The sequence below is a fragment of the Glycine soja genome, chromosome 19, assembly GCF_004193775.1.
Source record: "Glycine soja cultivar W05 chromosome 19, ASM419377v2, whole genome shotgun sequence".
NCBI classification, from domain to species: domain Eukaryota; kingdom Viridiplantae; phylum Streptophyta; class Magnoliopsida; order Fabales; family Fabaceae; genus Glycine; species Glycine soja.
In genome coordinates, this window is record NC_041020.1 from 11,352,344 (window position 1) to 11,362,147 (window position 9,804).

The 9,804-nt window shown below is 33.0% G+C and overlaps 1 pseudogene; it reads left to right on the forward strand.

Annotated features, from left to right (window-relative positions):
• The first annotated feature begins 7,505 nt into the window (after positions 1-7,505).
• LOC114399761 lies at positions 7,506-8,472 on the forward strand (annotated as a pseudogene).
• Positions 8,473-9,804: the final 1,332 nt, after the last annotated feature.

The window sequence follows — 9,804 nt, forward strand, 5'->3', positions numbered from 1 at the left end:
CTCGGGATTTTTCTCATCCCGGTGTGATTCACTTGAGGTATTACAGATATCAGGAAAATAAGAAAATAAGCGGGGAATGAAGGAAGACAAAAAGAAAGAGTGTATAATGGAAAAGACAGTCATGATAAAAAAAAAAAAAAGAGCAGTCACTGATATTTAAATGAAGTTAATTTTCTGACAGACACAATATCTTTTGCGGTGATGGGAGACATATTCCACTCTTCCATGATAGCCTTCATGTACCCATGGACCAAACCCATTAAATCTGTGAGTTAGCCAGATTAGACTAGGAAAAAAACCCCATTGAATGCTCTACTTGTTTTAAGGCATGTGGCACATCCTAATTACTGGTTAAACCAATGGTGTACAAGCTATGACCCTTACATACATACCTATGGCTATTATATTTGGTATCTAGACATTTAAAAATATCATGATATCAGTCCTTTAATTTCTTTCCCCTCATTAGTCACTCAATGATTTAATTTTCCAGTAAATTATTTTGTCAATATTTAAAAAAGGAATTGTTGTTCATATTTATCCTATTTGACTCAAATATGATTGTTTTAGGTGAGAGATACAAGGGATCTTGAAAAAGAAAGTTAAAAAGTAAAAGAAGACTAATAACAAAAAAGTAAGAGGCTTATTTAGTAACAAATTAAAATTTAGAAAACTTCTTTAAAAGATAAATAGTTCAAAACATCTTTCTAGAAATAGTTTAAACTTCTTTGTACAGATTCTCAAGTCTACTTTAGGCCAAAATATGTTTTTGGTCCCTGTAAATTAATGTTTTCTTGGTTCCTGTAAATTAATGAATTTTCCATAAGGAGATACTTGGTATAAAGAATATTTTTTTTTGTTTTTTACTCGAGAATCATGGTTCCTAAGATTGATGGCTAACTTAAAAAATAATATAACAAGAAAACAAGTATGGAATAATACCAAGTTCACAAAGAGTAATAGGATTGAGAAAAATCCTCCTTCGGATATCATTGTATCCCTTGATTTGTATCTAGAACTCATTCAAAAATTGAGATGGATAAATGGCCACTTTCTTCTCTAAAGTGTAAAGCGATGATAAATAAAAATCTGAAATAACAAAATTCTGATTTAATTCTCTAAAGTGTCTTGTCATTAAGTTTTGAAGATCATTTTGCCATTAAGATATAATATGTGTACCAATTTAACAATAAATTATAAAATCTAAGGAACAATTTGACAATAAGTTATAAAGTTTAGTGACCAATTTAAAAATAATTTGCACGACAGGGCGTAATCAGCACCTTTTTACACATTTAGGACTAAACCAGAATTTTCCTTTTTTTTCAAAAATTACATTATCACCATAAGAATGAAGGTGGTCCTATCAAAAAAACGAAACGAAGGTGACTATTTATGTAATGACTTAGCTATTTCCTACTACAACTATTTCCTTTAAGGTTGGGTTTACCGCCAACTTGCATCATCAAGTTTTCTATGCCATAACCAATGATTTTCTTTGATAGATAGTAAGCATGACACCTTTTGATTTTGAGATTTCCCCTAGTCTTATCTTGTAGAGGTTTCCTTTTCTCTTTGCAGAAAATACGCGAGACCCATCCTCACACTAGATGACACATTCATCCTTGTTGAAGGATACACCATATCCACTATCACATAATTGACTTATGCTCATTAGATTACGATTAAGACCATAAAAAATTGTTATCAATAGAGGGATAGGGGTGAATACCAATCTTACCCATGCCGATTATTCTGCCTTTTTGATTCCCTGTGAAAGTGACTGTTCCACCATGATAGGGAGTCAGACATTGCAACATAGGCGTTTCTCCCATCATGTGTCACGAGCAGTCACTTTCCAAGTACCATGACAGGCATCTATTTTTTGTTATCAAGCATATCTGTAATAGGAAAATTTCTTTTCTTAGGTACCCAAATCTTTCTGGGTTCTTTTGTATGAATAATATAGAGATAAACATTGGTCATCCACTGAAAATAAAAATACTATGTAATGAAGAACATAGTGATCGTCCAGTGACAAATAAAAGGATCTTAAAAAGAATTCAAATAAGCACTTGGTGTAAAGTGATGTTCGAAAATATAATAAGAATACTTGATAAAACAATATGGGGAGAAGTAGAAACACTTGGTTTATACTGGTTCGCTCAACTTGCCTATGCCCAGTTCTCCTTTCCTAGTAAGCAAAGGGTTTGACTAATCAAGAACTAATTACAAACAAGTATTAAAACCCGCCACTCTTGGCTTTACAAGTATTCTTAACACCCATTCTGGTATCTTCGTAGACTCCTCCTAAAACTAAGAACCCAAGTATTTGTTAACAGTAAGTCACTCCTGGCTTTCACAAACAAATGTTTGATAGAATACAAGTATTCTTAAAATTCAAAAGAGTGAATACAATTGAGCACAAATACAAACTACTTTGCTTTACAAAGAATAATAACAATGTAGAATGTGTAGTGTTTATAACAATTTCACTTTTTCAATATTTCTTGTGCTCTTGGTCTTTCTCTTTTTACATATTTCGTCAAATCATTTCATTGGGGGAGACATCCTTGTTATAGACTTCAGTGAAGTATTCCATTGTGGGATCTGCATCGTTATCTTAAAGGGATCGTAGTCTCACATAGAGGAATTGATCGACGTGTCAAGCTCTAAATGGCAAGGATTTTATATGAAGTACAGATAGTGCCATATGCTTTTTGACCTTTGTGAAAGCGCCCTTCCAGGGGATATTCCATGGAGGTCTTTTTGTGTCTGCTATGTTGTCCTTTTCTTGAATTCAAATGTTAGTCATTCAGACATAATAAAGACCAATGGAATTTGAATAAAATAATACATGTGCACTTCCCTTTTTCGTGATGCTCAGTCCTTGAGACTTGATGCATGAATTTACCTTATGACAATGTATTATATTGTTATGCACAAGAGTGGACGCTCACAGAATATAGTATGCTAGATACTAGGTTAAAGCAAAGCATACTCACTATAGCTATGGACGATATCCCTCTAACATAATATTCCTGACCACTAGTCAAAAACTCATTAGAATATCAATAATTTATACTAATGTTATACATGAAAATCTTGGGTGGATGAGACACATGGTCGTCCAGACCTAATATCAAGCTATCACCTTAATTATGTTCCTTATGTAGTTTCATGTATTTTATGGTATGCACCAGATTGGACCTAAAACAAGCAATTAGTGTTATGAGTAGGTATCTAGATAAACCTGGGAAGGAACATTGGTAAGTTGTGGTATGTATATTCGGGTACTAAAGGGTACAACTGATACTGGACTTGTCTACCATAGAGACATGTCTTGTGCTCTTGCTGGTTACTCAGATTCTGAATATGCTGTAGATTTGGATGCAAGGAGAATTGTGACAACGTACGCATTCATGATTGGAAACTCTCTTGATAGTTGGAAGGAAACTTTTTAGCCCATTGTGGTTTTATCCAGTACAGAGGTAGAGTGCATGCTCAAACAGAAGCAATAAAGGATGGGATCTGACTGAAGGGTCTAATTAGCAATCTTTGGTTTCCACTGGAAAAAGCTATCATTTTCTGTGACATTCTAAGTATAATATGTTTAGTCAAGGATCAAGTCCATCATGAGAGGACTAAGTACTTTGACATCAGATACCACTTCATCCGTGTCAAGAAGAGGCTCGAAATCCAGAAAGTTGATACCACTTCATCCGTGGAGCATCTAATCATGTCGAATGGAGTGTTCAATCTAGTGGTTCATTAACATAACTTGTGTTGTAATGGTAACTGTTTTCTTTTTGTTATTTGCTTTTGTAACAGTTTTTTTCTCCTTTATAATGAGATTTGTGTTTTGCGTTCAAAGAGCTTGAGAGTGTATTTAACTCTTTTCATTGGAAATTCCATTATTCGCAATAAATTTAACAATTTATGCAATATCTTTTCTCATTCTATGATCTAAACTTCCCTATCTAAATAGAATTTCTCAAATATTTCCCAACAAGAAATAGGGAAAGCACAAACCACAAACCAAAAATAGGGTAGTAAAAAACCAAATAAAAGAGGAAATTAAACATAGATGTTTGAATTCGAACGGTTTGATCAAGAAACCCATTAATATGCCTAATACTAGAAACAATAGTGGATTCAGATTTAGTGCTTATATAGATATATTAGTAGTTCTTCGAAGATAATCCCAACATGCAACAACAAACACATTATTTAGATTCAGTGCTTACTAAAATGAATTCAGTGTCTCCACATCTCTTTTTCTCCTCCACTTTGTCTAACATGAAACTGCACCATGGCTAACACACCATGATATTATGAGAAATAGAGAAATAAAGAAAAAGAACAATGAAGATGAGGTTATAAAAATTAGGCTGTTGAAGATAGAGACACAAACACCGTAGTCTCTTCATCATCGTTCTCTAACCCTTTTACTACTAGATCCATGACTTTAGTGGCCAAATCAATGTGTGAGAGAGAAGACTTGTGGTTTGATGCATTATTGGTGGTTTGGGGCGACGTTATGGTGGGTGGAGGCACAGAATATAAGAATGAGAAGGGGCACAGGTTCCCATTCGTCCAATCCCAGAATACAAAATGGGAAGGGGTGCGAGAGGGTTACTAGAGTGGAGCATGAGAGTGAAAGTGAGATTCGTGAGCTTCTACGGAAACATTAGACAAAACTTGGAGGCAAGAGTGGAAGGGGGTTTTGTGATGTACGTTGAAGGAAACAAAACATTTTCATATTTTAGAGTGATTTTGGTTTAGTGATTTAAAGGGAAAGATGAAATAATACGGTGTGTATTTGTTTTTTGATAGTAAAAGGGGTACATATGATGGCTGTTAAATTAGTCTCCCTTAAAGGTGACTGCAAAATTAGTAACTAATTAAAATTTGCAATACCCAACCTCCAAAATGATATTTTTGCCCTCAAATATTTAAAGTCAATTTTTCCATAGAAGAAAAGGTATTTTTGGAAAAAATGTTGGACCAAGTCCCCTTGAGTACTTGTCATGCATTTCTCTCAAAGTTATATGACATAGACACATTACACCCTGAAATCAGACATAAAAGTCAAAAGTTATGTTGATCAAATAAAGCAATGGAAACATGATTCCATTTTAAAAGTATACAATGGAAACCGAATCATGTTTTCATTTCATTTACTCAGGGTGGAAAAAAATACAACGAAAATATGGTTTAGTTGTATACTTTTAGAACAAAATCTTGTTATTGGGTCTTCATCAATGAGAGTGCAACACTTAGCCTAGCTTGATTAGTCATTAGTGATATACTTGGGGCTTAATGGGCCTTGGTCAATCATCACTACTTGGGCTTTATTATACCTTGGTCAATCATTAGTGTTATACTTGGGCCTTGGTTAATCATTAGTAATATACATGGGCCTTGGTCAATCATCAGGTTTACACCTGGGCCTTATTAGACCTTCATTAATCATAAGTGCTATAGTTAGGCCTTGATTAATCATAAGTGCTATAGTTAGGCCTTGATTAATCATAAGTGCTAATCTTGGGCCTTATTGGGTCTTGATTAGTCATTAATGATATACTTGGGCCTTGGTTTGTCTTTAGCATTATATTTAGGTCTTATTGGGCCTTGGTTAGTCATTAGTGATACACTTGGGCCTTAATTGACCTTGGTCAATCATCAGTGTTACACTTAATCCTTATTAGACCTTCATTAATCATAAGTGCTATAGTTGGGCCTTGATTAATCATAAGTGCTATAGTTGGGCCTTGATTAGTGATTAATGATATACTGGGAACTTGGTTAGTCATTAGTGTTATATTTGGGTCTTATTGAGCCTTGGTCAGTCATTAATGGTATACTTGAGCCTTGGTCAATCGTTAGGGTTACACTTGGGCCTTATTGGACCTTCATCAATCATTTTTGCATAGGAATTTTGTGTTTTTCCAATTTTGGTCCCTGTAACCATGAAGTTATGAAGACTATAAAATGAAAAACAAAATATTAAAGAGACAAATTGAAAAACACAAACTTACAACGTTACAAGGATTAAAAAAGAACAAAAAAAAAATTATAGGGACTAAAATTGGAAAAAGTGTAAACTTATTATAAGGACTAAAATTAGAAAAATGAACACAATAAACAAATATGAAGAAACAAAAACTTCCATGGACTATAAATATTTTTAAGCCTTTACTTTTTATATGAATTTTCCATAAGGAGATGTTTGGTATAAGGAAAGTTTTTTTTTTTTTACCTAAGAATCATGGTTCTTGACATTCATGGCAAACTTAAAAAATAATATAACAAGAAAACAAGTATGGAATAATGCCAAGTTGACAAAGAGTATTAGGATTGAGAAAAATCCCTCCTTTGGTTATCTTTGTATCCCTTGATTTGTATCCAAGACTCATTCATAAATTGAGATGGATAAATGACCACTTTCTTCTCTAAAGTGTAAAGCAGTGATAAATAAATATCCAAAATAGCAAAAATTTTGAATTAATTTCTGAATGTGAAAAAAGTGTGATAATTATGTATTGTCATTAAATTTGGTGGATCATTTTGTCATTAAGATATACTATGTGTACCAATTTAACATTGAATTATAAAATTTAAGGAATAACTTGACAATAAGTTATATGGTAGGACGTAATCATCACATTTAAGACTAAACCAGAATTTTCAATTTTTTTCAAAAATTACATTATCGATGTAAGAACGAAGGTGGTCTTATAAAAAAACAAGGTGACTATTTATCCAATGACTTAGTTATTTCCTACTACAACTATTTCCTTTAAGGTTCGGTTTACCTATCCAAAATAAATAAAAAATAAAAAAACTATTCTGTTTCAGTTTGAAAGTTTTCTATCTCCACGGGAAATTATTTGTTAAAACTAAGCCCCGAAGCAATTCCAGCAGGTCGTGCAAAGTCAAAAGTTATATATCTAACATTTAATATATTCCTCTGTACGTTCATATCTTCGAACATTTCTATGTCATTGGATTACTTTAGTTGTATATGAAAACAAGTCACACGACACCAACAATTAATATAATTTCGGGTTGCAATAATCTGAGTCTTTGATTAATTGTGGACAGGACCAATCAGAAATAGTCTCTAATTCATTCAGAAAATTTCAATTTTCCACCAACTACCTCTGATGACCATGTTTAAACTTGTAACAGTTCCTCAAGCTAATAATAGATTAGTTAATAAAATAAGTAATATTTTAAATATTTAATAAAACAGTTATCACTAAGTCTATGAAACTGAGACACAGTCTAAACTGATCTGTGATTGAATTAAAAGGCTTCCCATTATAAAATAATAAAATAGACGAGGTAATACCGAAACACTTGCTTTACGTCTACACATTGATTAGGCACGCATGTAGTTGTTAAGGAATGATTCCTCATCAAATAAATAATTAATTACGGTCAAGATAAAATGCAAACCAATTCAATGCTTCATACTTATAAATAGCAATCAGCAAGCTCTACATAAATCACAATTCAATCATCACAAGCAATTACATATAGCACAATTGTTTAAGAGTGTATTACTAAGGAAAAACAATGAAAGTTGTGTACTTCCTTGTTGCCATCTTGGCTTTGACATCCTCTCTTGTCTCTGCCTATGACCCTAGTCCTCTGCAAGATTTCTGTGTGGCAGCCAAAGAAAAAGATGGTGGTATGTAAAAACATTAATCCTTATACCATTGGCATCATATATATAGACGTTGTCTAGAATTATTGTGATTGATGATTTTTATTAATTAAGACCTTTTGCCTTGTATTTGTAGTGTTTGTGAACGGGAAATTTTCTTGTCAAAGCTGACAATTTCTTCAGATATGTGGAACCGGGGAATCGAAGACTGACAACCCAGTAGGTTCAAACGTGACTCAGGTGTTTGTTGATCAACTACCGTGACTAAACACCCTTGGCATAGCTTTGGCTCGCATAGATTTTGCACCAAAGGGTTTGAACGCTCCCCACACTCACCCTCGCGGCACTGAGATCCTTATAGTCCTTGAGGGTACTCTTTATGTTGGATTTGTGACTTCCAATCAAGATGGAAATCGCCTCTTCACCAAAGTGCTGAACAAGGGTGATGTGTTTGTGTTCCCAATTGGTCTGATTCATTTCCAAATGAATATGGGAAATGGGAATGCTGTTGCCATTGCTGGCCTTAGCAGTCAAAATCCAGGAGCTATCACTATTGCAAATGCTTTGTTTAAAGTTAATCCGCCTATTTCTTCTGAGGTTCTCACCAAAGCTTTCCAGGTGGACAAGACTATAATCGATTATCTTCAAAAGCAATCTTGGTACGACAACAATAACTAATTTGGGAGTATGGAGGATCATTTCGGACTGTCTAGTTATTGGATAATTGATCACTTTAATTATTATTTCAGTCACGCCATACATTAGACCTAATAAATAAAACCTTTGAGGATTATAATTTTTTACATATAATATTTGCTCTGTTTGGAGTTGGATTTGGTTAATACTTGCCCTACGCGTCTGCTACCACGGGCATATTCAGTTAGGCAGGTTTTAGGTAACAGGTAGAAGAGATTTTCAGGTAACAAACATATTAATTAATGCCCTAAGTCACCCATAAATTGTCCCTACATTGAAGTCAGCCTAGTCCACCATACTACGTACCCTTAAAGGCCAAAGCATTTACAACGGTGTTTACAATTTAAACCTAAAGTTCAGCAAGAGAAAGGATAAGTTTGAAAATAAAAAACTATGACTAACTGACTATTAATTGTCTCATGAACTGAGACAAAATCTTAACAGTTAGTATTTAATTTAACGAATAGATTCCCCAACACTATGAAAATGATGGATTTGGCTCAGCAGTGATGTACTCTAGTATAAGATTATTTTTAATTATTGATATTTTTTTTAAAAATAAAACTATAGAAATTTAATTTATATATAAGGGATATTTCAAATGAGAATTTAAAATGAAAAATAAAAAGAATTAATTTTAACCATACAGTTAAAAAATTTCAATGATTGAGATTAGAAATCAATTTTAATTTAACAAGTCACCTGATTTTCAATTTCCATATATCTCCTTCCTTCTTTCCTTTCTGATCCTCTGACCCACTTGAGAAGAATTTCAAATTAATTTTTCTTTGCCTTTTTGTTTGTTGATTATTCGGAATCTCATTTGAGAAAGATTTCAGATTAATTTATCACACACTCTCTTTTTGTTTTGTTTTTTATTTGTTCTATGGCTGCTGCTAGTTCTCTGGAATCAAATTCCTCTAAATCAATTCTCTTACTAAAAATAAAAAAATTAAGCACTGATTATAGAACATGCCACTTAATGGATAGAAGAAAAAGGATATTGCCGAAATTCAGAGTATTATTCTCTAATTTCACAGATTAAAAACTAACACTTTGAAAATTGGAAGGATAATTCATAATAGTTTGAAGGAAGGCCGAAGAAACTTAAACAGGAAAGGTATTGCGTGCAAAAGAAGGTGAAGACAAAGAAGAGAAAATAAGAGTGCATGAATCTTAACCCTCCCATGCTTCTCCACCACACCAAACGGTGTTTGTAAAAACTACATCGGTTAAGCAAAACTAAAATGTTATAAAGATTCATATTAAAAAACACTCAATGATATTAGAAAAAAATTCTAGAAAAACACATGGTAACTTGTTAGAGAAAAATGTCCTACATTGATTTATTTTTGTCTTGGTAGTAGTTAATTTAATTATCGAATATTACAATAAGTTTTTTTAAAAGAGTTGAGTAGCGATAAGGTATTTGA